Raw genomic sequence first — 8,236 nt, 5'->3', positions numbered from 1 at the left:
CGCTGGGGCTCTCACCCCCGTCTACTCACGGGTCTGTATAAATCACTCTTTAGAAGTGTCATCGAATACGGCTGTCAGATATTCCGCTATAGCAACTGCAAAAATTTAAATCTCAAACTTAAAAGGTTACAAAGCCATTAGATCTGTCTTGGGTTACAGATTATCCACACCAATAAATGTCATGCTTTTTGAAGCCAACAAGCCCAACTTAGATATTAGATTCAACTACATGACATCCAAATTTGTTCTTAACATTACTTCCAGTGTAAGTTCAATATAACTACTCAATACTTACACCAAACTGCTTCTGCTGTCGTTACACCATAACAAAAAATCCAACTGATCTTTCCCTTTATTCAAGTTTTTTATCATGATTAGACACGACTTATGCAACATTTTTAGCTACATTTTCTATCCTAAATTCGACCAAGAATACGAGGCGATTTCTTTTTCTCCCAGAACAGATCTTCACTTCACACTCTTGCTCACCGACCTTACACCGTCACAGGTGCAACAACAATTTCTCGAACACCACAACAATTACTTTCCTGATCATATCGCCATATTTACTAACGGATCTAAGTTATCTGAAAATCATTATGTCGGAGCCAGTGTGTTTTTTCCTACACTCAACAAGACCATTATGCACAAGCTGCCTCCAGAAACCTCAATCTTCTCCGCGGAAGCTTGGGCCATCCTACAGGCTATTGACACAATAATTAAGTTCAAATGGACCCACACCATTATTTACTTAGACTCTCTCAGTGTAATAAAAGCCGTGAGCTCAGCACTTAACAATAACGAGCTACCTTATCCATTGGATTAGAAACAAGCTATAAAAGGCGGAAGAGCAATCCTTCTTCATTCATTTAATGTGGATACCCGCACACAAAGGAATCCCTGAAAACAAATACGCCAACACTGCAGCAAAAGCTGTCTCTCAAGGGTTCAAGCCTCCTTTCAAGCTACATCACACCGACTTTTACGCAACAGCAAAAAAATCAAGATCGGACAAATTCATGCATTACCTCCGCTCCGCTGCCCTTACTACAGGACACAAACACTTTGAGCTATATTAAAGTAACTTTCGTCAGCTATGGTTCTATAGACAGAAACTTATTCGCAAGGAAATTTCCACCGTTAATCGCATCAGAAGCAACCACTACAACCTTAAAGCCAGCTTACATAGGAAGAATCTGTGCGCTTCCCCTTACTGCGATTGCGAACAAGGCCTTTAAGACATCAGCCATGTAATATTTCATTGTCCTCTGTTCAATCCTAAAGCCCCACATCATATCAAATATTTTTATGATTCTTATCCTCTTTCTCCTACAAATTTATTCCTCGCACTTGCCAAACCCAGCGTTAAATTATGCAGATTACTCTCAGCCTTTTATAAAGCTTGCAACTTACCCAGTTGAACCCTCTTTATATCCCCCCCCCCCACATCATAACATCGGCCGGCCGGCCCGCGGTCCGCATTCTGCGCTCCGGGTCTATCCTTTTCGGTTGCATTTCCTAGCTGTAGACACTCGAACACCTCTTATCATTATTGCATACCCTTTGGCCATATCGTCCCAGCTGTTCCCAAGGGACGGGTGCCATATTTAAAAAGAAGAGAGCGCGGAACGCAACAGAAAATCAAATGCGGACAAGGCGGTTAAAGATAACAAAAATAACATTTATTGCTTAAAAGGAAATGAAAACGTTTACTTAAATTTTATCACACTACCCTGCCAGCACTATACGTGAAAGAGACGTTTTATATTCACAAAGTTGTAAAAAAATATGATACGTATTTTGCACGTTGCCGCAACGTAACATAAAAAAGAATTTAATTAACTGTTTGTCGGATTTTTTGTGATTTTGTGGCTGATTACTTATAAAAATAGATTTAAATAACACATATATAACTTATTTTTAATATAAATTTAATATGAAATTGTTACGTCGCAAAGACGTTACGAAAAGAACGACACGACAGCCAAAATAATATTACAGGTCTTATTGAAAAGCGACACATTGATTGGCTACTAATGGCTCCAGCAAATCAGCACGACAACGCGGCGCGTGATCCAATGAAAGCTCTAGTTTTCGTCACATGGCGACGAAAAGTAAAATTTTTATTGGATATCGCGCATTGCGTGTCGCGCTGGTCTGCTGAAGTATAATACGTTCGCTTTACGAAAAATGATGCACGGAAAATGTTTTTTATATCTTGTGCGCAGAAGTTACTGATTAGTGTGCGAAAATCCGTGCTCGTCCTTTTCGGAATCGACACGTTTTTTGTAAAGAAGATACTGGTCAGTTTATGATATCGTAGTTTTTACTAATCAGAGCAAGAAAATCCAAGGAAAAAAAAGTGTGTATAAGAACAGACCAAAGATGTAAGTAATTTTTTTACACTTTTACAATTATTCTTTTTATCGTGTATATTCTTTATGTATTAAATTTTTTTTTCTTGCCTTATTACTTTTTTTTTAAATGAAGCTGAAACTAGCGGCCACTTCCAGCGGCCAGATTTGAAAAGCCAGGGACGAATATGGCCCTCAATTAAAAAATCGACTTTACAACGTATTTATAGATAATGCATTGAAAATAGTAACATGAAATAATAAAACCAGATAAAATTAACATGAAAATATTGAAAATAATATTAATATATTATAAAGTATGTACATAAAAATTATAAATAAATAGCGGCCAGATAGTCCACAAGCCACATGCATGGCGGTAGACACTTGGAAAAATTCTAGAATTTAGTTTGGAATATGGGAAAACTAAAAAATATCTTGAAATTCTTTAAGATATAATAAAATAAATAAAATAATTCGTAACAGTTTGCTTAAAGTTCAATAATAAAATCGTTTGTTTTTAACTGACAGTCTAATTGAGAACCCGATATTAATATTAATCAAGGCCAACGACAGGGACATTTTGGGATTCTGATCTCATTTTTGTTTTTGTTTTGTTTTTTTTGTTTTTTTGTTTTTAACTTTTTTCCGTTTTTAAACTTTTTTGTTTTTTTTTTACTTTTTTGTTTTATATTTTTATACTTTTTGAGGTTTTGTATTTTATTTTTTTTTTGTTTTTATTTATAATTTTATAAATTTATTTTACATATTGGCAACTTAAAACGCAATATGGATATGTGGTGCTGAATATTTTGTTGAATTCTACAGCCCCGTTTCATTTTCTTCCCGCTGGTCCAAAATTTATCCTAAAACACGGTAATGAAGGAAGTACTTTCTTTGTACAAGAATCCGCGTAGCTATGGTGAGCGAGCGACGGCCGTTGCCTTTTGTTTTAGGCGAGCGCAATAGTACCGTGGGTCTACAACGACGTATTCTCGAGTAAGCGTCGCCACGCCGTCCGATGCGGAGTCTTCAGCTTTTTCTCCTCTCTACCTCCCTCACTAGCGTGTTATTTCGTTGCGTCTGCTAATTCGGTCTGTTGATTTCCGATATTAGAAAATATAATTTAGCTTGCTTTCTGAATGAAATAAAAATTATTTCTTGCTTGATGAATTTGTTAACGAACGAAATCATTTACGATGCAGCCTTGAATGTTTTTTATTCAAATAATTTAAATTTCAAGGATTATATCAATAGTCTAAAATGTTTTAAACAAAGCACGTGGATTCCAATTTGTAGGCTTGTCTACAAAAATTTTAAAGATGAGAGAACGTTTCAAAAACACTGTCAAAAATGTTATTACTTCTTTCGACGGAATTCTAATAATATATTAGAACGTATGACCTACAAATACGAATCCGACAAAGTTAAAAATGTATTGTTAGAAACGGATCATTCAAATACTGACTTGTCACATTATGACAATCAGTAAGTAACACACATATGAATGCAGAAAATGAACCAAATATTTCATACATGGAAACGTGTTCAAATTCGGAACATATTAATAATGAAGATATTTTGAATGTACACGAGGAGCAAAAAACGATAATGCAGAAATCGGACAATGCAGATTTGAAAACAAATTTTAATTTGAAAAATAATCAGAATGAAACCGATACGCAGTAAACGTTGATATCTTGTAGAAATCGAAAAGACATCTTATTCAAGATGTCTTCAAGACATTTCTAAAAGATATCTAAAAAGATTTTGTCGAAGATATCTTCATAGAATTTTTAAAAGATATCTAAAAGACTTCTACAAGACATCTTAAAAGATGTCTTAAAAATTTTCGAATTAGACATGTCAAAGATATCTAAATGAAAAATCTATACAAGATATCTTAACCTCTTCCTGGCCAGAAGCCTTATATTAGGCTTATAATTATATTTACCGAAAACACAATATATTCATTTAGCTAAAATTACTTCTGTTAATATAATACATGCATTTATTTCGAAATAATTTGATATATATGTTACTTTAATGACACTTTATATACTGTCTCATACTTCATAAACATAATTATATTTTTATATACATATTTTTCAACATTTTTATTGCAAATAACGCTAAACAATCATTTTAACAATAAATAGTAATATAAAGTTCAAATACAACAAAAAAATAATCACTTTTTTTCGAACAAAAAGCCTAACAATATTAGGCGTTAGAGTAATGTTATCTTCTTCGTAGTTTATTTCACTGACAAGGACAAACATGTTTTAGTATTAAAATTAAAAAAGTCGGCCAAAAAAGGGTTGATCTTCTAGAGGTTAAAAATATCTTTTATATATATATATCTTGAAGACCAATTCTAGAATTGCTTTAAGATATCTATAAACGTTATTATATATTTATTACTCAACATTAAAAAAAATACATTTCAAATCATAATTTAGTAGTTCATGTAGCGGTGAAACATCCGCCACAATACAATGTGCACACGCGTGCAGCATCCGCAGTCGTGATGTAGTTTGCGGGATCGCCGCTATAGGCGACGCGATGCTGCCTTTCTCGTGATGTAATTTACATTCTGAGAGCTATATAAGAAGATCACTTACGGTGATGGATTAACTTATTACGATAGCAGTCGTAGTAAACTCTCAACCCTCTTAGAACCTACGTAATAAATTTTTTGTATCCTGGATGATGGAGAATTCCACGGGTCTTCTCGGAGAAAGCTCTCTGAGCTTCCGCATAAATATATAAACCTTTATAAATGTCTAAAAAGAATTCTAAAAAAGGTTTTCAAGATGTACAAAAGACATCTTTATGATGTCTCATATAGATTTTTTGGATTTCTAAAAGACATCTTTTAGATATCTTTAAGATATCTTTTAGATTTCTTCAAGATGTCTTTTAGACATCGCCAGATATCTAAAAGATATCTCAAACTGTTGCATAAGACATCTTTTAGATCGCGAAAAGATATCTTTTCGTAAAAAATGCGAGATATCGCAAGAAATCGCAAGATATCTTTTAAAAATCTAAAAGACATCTTTTTGTTTATATGGGTAATGTCATTTCTGCATTTCCGAAAATAATTTTCACGACACACTTGAAATTGAAGTTGCAAGTAGCGTTTCTGGAAATCTAAAAAAAAGAAGTACATTTTTTTCATGAAAAGAAAGTACTTCTTTTATTGCTCCTGCAACATCCCGCTGATCCAAAATTTATCCCATAACATTATGGGATAAATTTTGGACCAGCGGGAAGAAAATGAAAGGGAGCGTCCCAGATGCGCACAGTAATAAACGGACACAGCAGGCTGAGTGAAACGGACACAGTAACAAACGGACACAGACCAAACGGACACAGTAATAAACGGACACAGTAACAAACGGACACAGTAACAAACGGACACAGACCAAATGCGCACAGAGCAAAACGGACACAGTGCAAAACGGGCACAGTAACAAACGGACACAGATTAAATGCGCACAGAGCGAAATGGACACAGTGCGAAACGGACACAGACCAAATGCGCACGGACCAAATGCACACGGACCAAATGCGCACACTGCACATGCGCACACTGCACGTGCGCACGGACCAAATGCAATTCATGTACATTGCAAGCAGAGTAAAGTCCACATGGGTTAGCGACTTGGACGGGGTGGGTGCGGGAGAGGGGCCGAAGGCCCCCCTTGCACCCCCCCGCGCGCGCGCGTGTGTGTGTGTGTGTGTGTGTGTGCGTGCAAAGCATTCACTGCATCACATGAGTTTGCGACTTTCCGTGTATGCATTTGGTCCGTGCGCATGTGCAGTGTGCGCATTTGGTCTGTGTCCGTTTCGCACTGTGTCCGTTTCGCTCTGTGTGCATTTGGTCTGTGTCCGTTTCGCACTGTGTCCGTTTCGCTCTGTGCGCATTTGGTCTGTGTCCGTTTCTCACCGTGTCCGTTTGTTATTGTGTCCGTTTCGCACTGTGTCCGTTTGGTCTGTGTCCGTTTGTTACTGTGTCCGTTTCACTCAGCTTGCTGTGTCCGTTTATTACTGTGCGCATCTGAGACTCACTCAAATGAAACAGGGCTGGTTTGTAGAAGTCAACAAAATATTCAGTACCACGTATCCATATTGCGTTTTAAGTTGCCAATGGCATAAATGCTCATTGTAATGTAAAAGTGGCAAAAGTTTTCAAGCTCTTGCAAAGTGTAAACACACATCGTGGACACGATATAAAAGAGACGATTGCTTATCCGCATACAGACCATACATAAACACCATTGATGGTGTTTACAGAAGATAATTTCGATCATAGTAGTCACGAAAACCCTTCGTCGTTTTGTGCAAGGTGCAACAAGAAAATTATATGCGGAAAAGCTTAAAAAGTTGTCACCTTTATCATTAAAATGAAAACTATTGAACAATATGCCAGAAGCTGTTCTGGAAATGGGCAATTTAAATTCGACGTTATCTGGAGAAATACTTCAAAAAATATCCAGCGAAAATCATTCGAGAGATGATCTGCACAAGAATTTCATAACTTTCATGTCTAAGTTAGATGAATATTTTATGATGAACGTTCGCGGTGAAGTATTCGATGGATACATTCAAAGTTTCTCGGTAAAACCATTTTCTGTAACAATGTTTACCGAAGAGCAAATTCGCTACTTTCTTTCGCAAAAGCAACGGTTTTTATGCTTGGATGCCACTGTTCGTACAAAAACTGTGAATTTGCATTCCGAAACTATTTACTACTACTGCATGGTAGTTCCGGGAAGGAAAGAGTTTGGACCTTTACTGATATTTGAATTGATTTTAGGGAACCACAATGCTGTTACAATAGTAGATCATCTGAAAACGTTTGTAACAATGATGAAAAAGATTTCGACGACAAAAAGTATTCACGAAATCAAGACCGATTTTAGTCTGGCCTTGCTTCATGCATGTTCGTCGGCATTTAATGGTATGACCTTATGGCAATACATCTAGTTGATGTACAATATTACCGAAAAGGAAAGTAATAATGAAATAAAATTTGTCATTATTCATATATGTTCATCTCATGTGATAAAGACTGTCATTCAAAAAAGTAAAAAGTACTTTCCAAATAAAAAAAACAATGGTTTCAACGTACAGCTATCGGCATATTTATCAGTAAGCTTTTACACTGCGACAGCGTAGAATCTGCTACTAAGATCTACGAACCGTTCGTGCAAGTATTCGGCTTATCCAAAAAAGTGAAAAACTTTCATTCTATTATTACGACTCTACAAAGCGATGGAAGCGAAATCGAAGAAAGCGACAGCGTCGACAGTGACGATGACAAAGATAATGGAAACATTAATAGCAACGAAATTCGAGACGATTTGACGGAGGAATGCATATTATCGGAGGCAGAGAAAGAGGCAGCGTGTGCAACAAAAAATTCTTTGCACTGGAAAATTTTCATTGCAATTGAACTAAAACATTAAAAGACAGTACATGCATTAAAGAAGAGAATGATTATTTTAATCTAAAATTTATTCGGTATATTGGAGATTTTTTGATGCCCTATTTTCCATTGTGGTCTGCTGTGATTCTTAAGAAAGTAGGTTTATACCGCGACAGTAATGTTCCAGTAGAAAACCATTACAAAATTTTCAAGCATTACAAATTTGCACATAAAAAGAGAATGCCTGTTCCTAGATTTATAATGCAGAATTTTGATTTTATTAAGGGAGGTTTGAAGGAACGGAAATTCTCATTAAAGACCACGAGGCAAATTAAAAAAAGAAGTAAAGACCATGACAATCCCGTGGAAAGTTGGAAAAGACGACAGAAGAGACACATAAGATCCAACAGATTTCTCAAATATAACAAATTCGTTCCTATTACTG

This window comes from Monomorium pharaonis, chromosome 1 (assembly GCF_013373865.1).
Source record: "Monomorium pharaonis isolate MP-MQ-018 chromosome 1, ASM1337386v2, whole genome shotgun sequence".
Taxonomy (NCBI): Eukaryota; Metazoa; Arthropoda; class Insecta; order Hymenoptera; family Formicidae; genus Monomorium; species Monomorium pharaonis.
Note: the sequence above shows the minus strand (reverse complement) of the source record.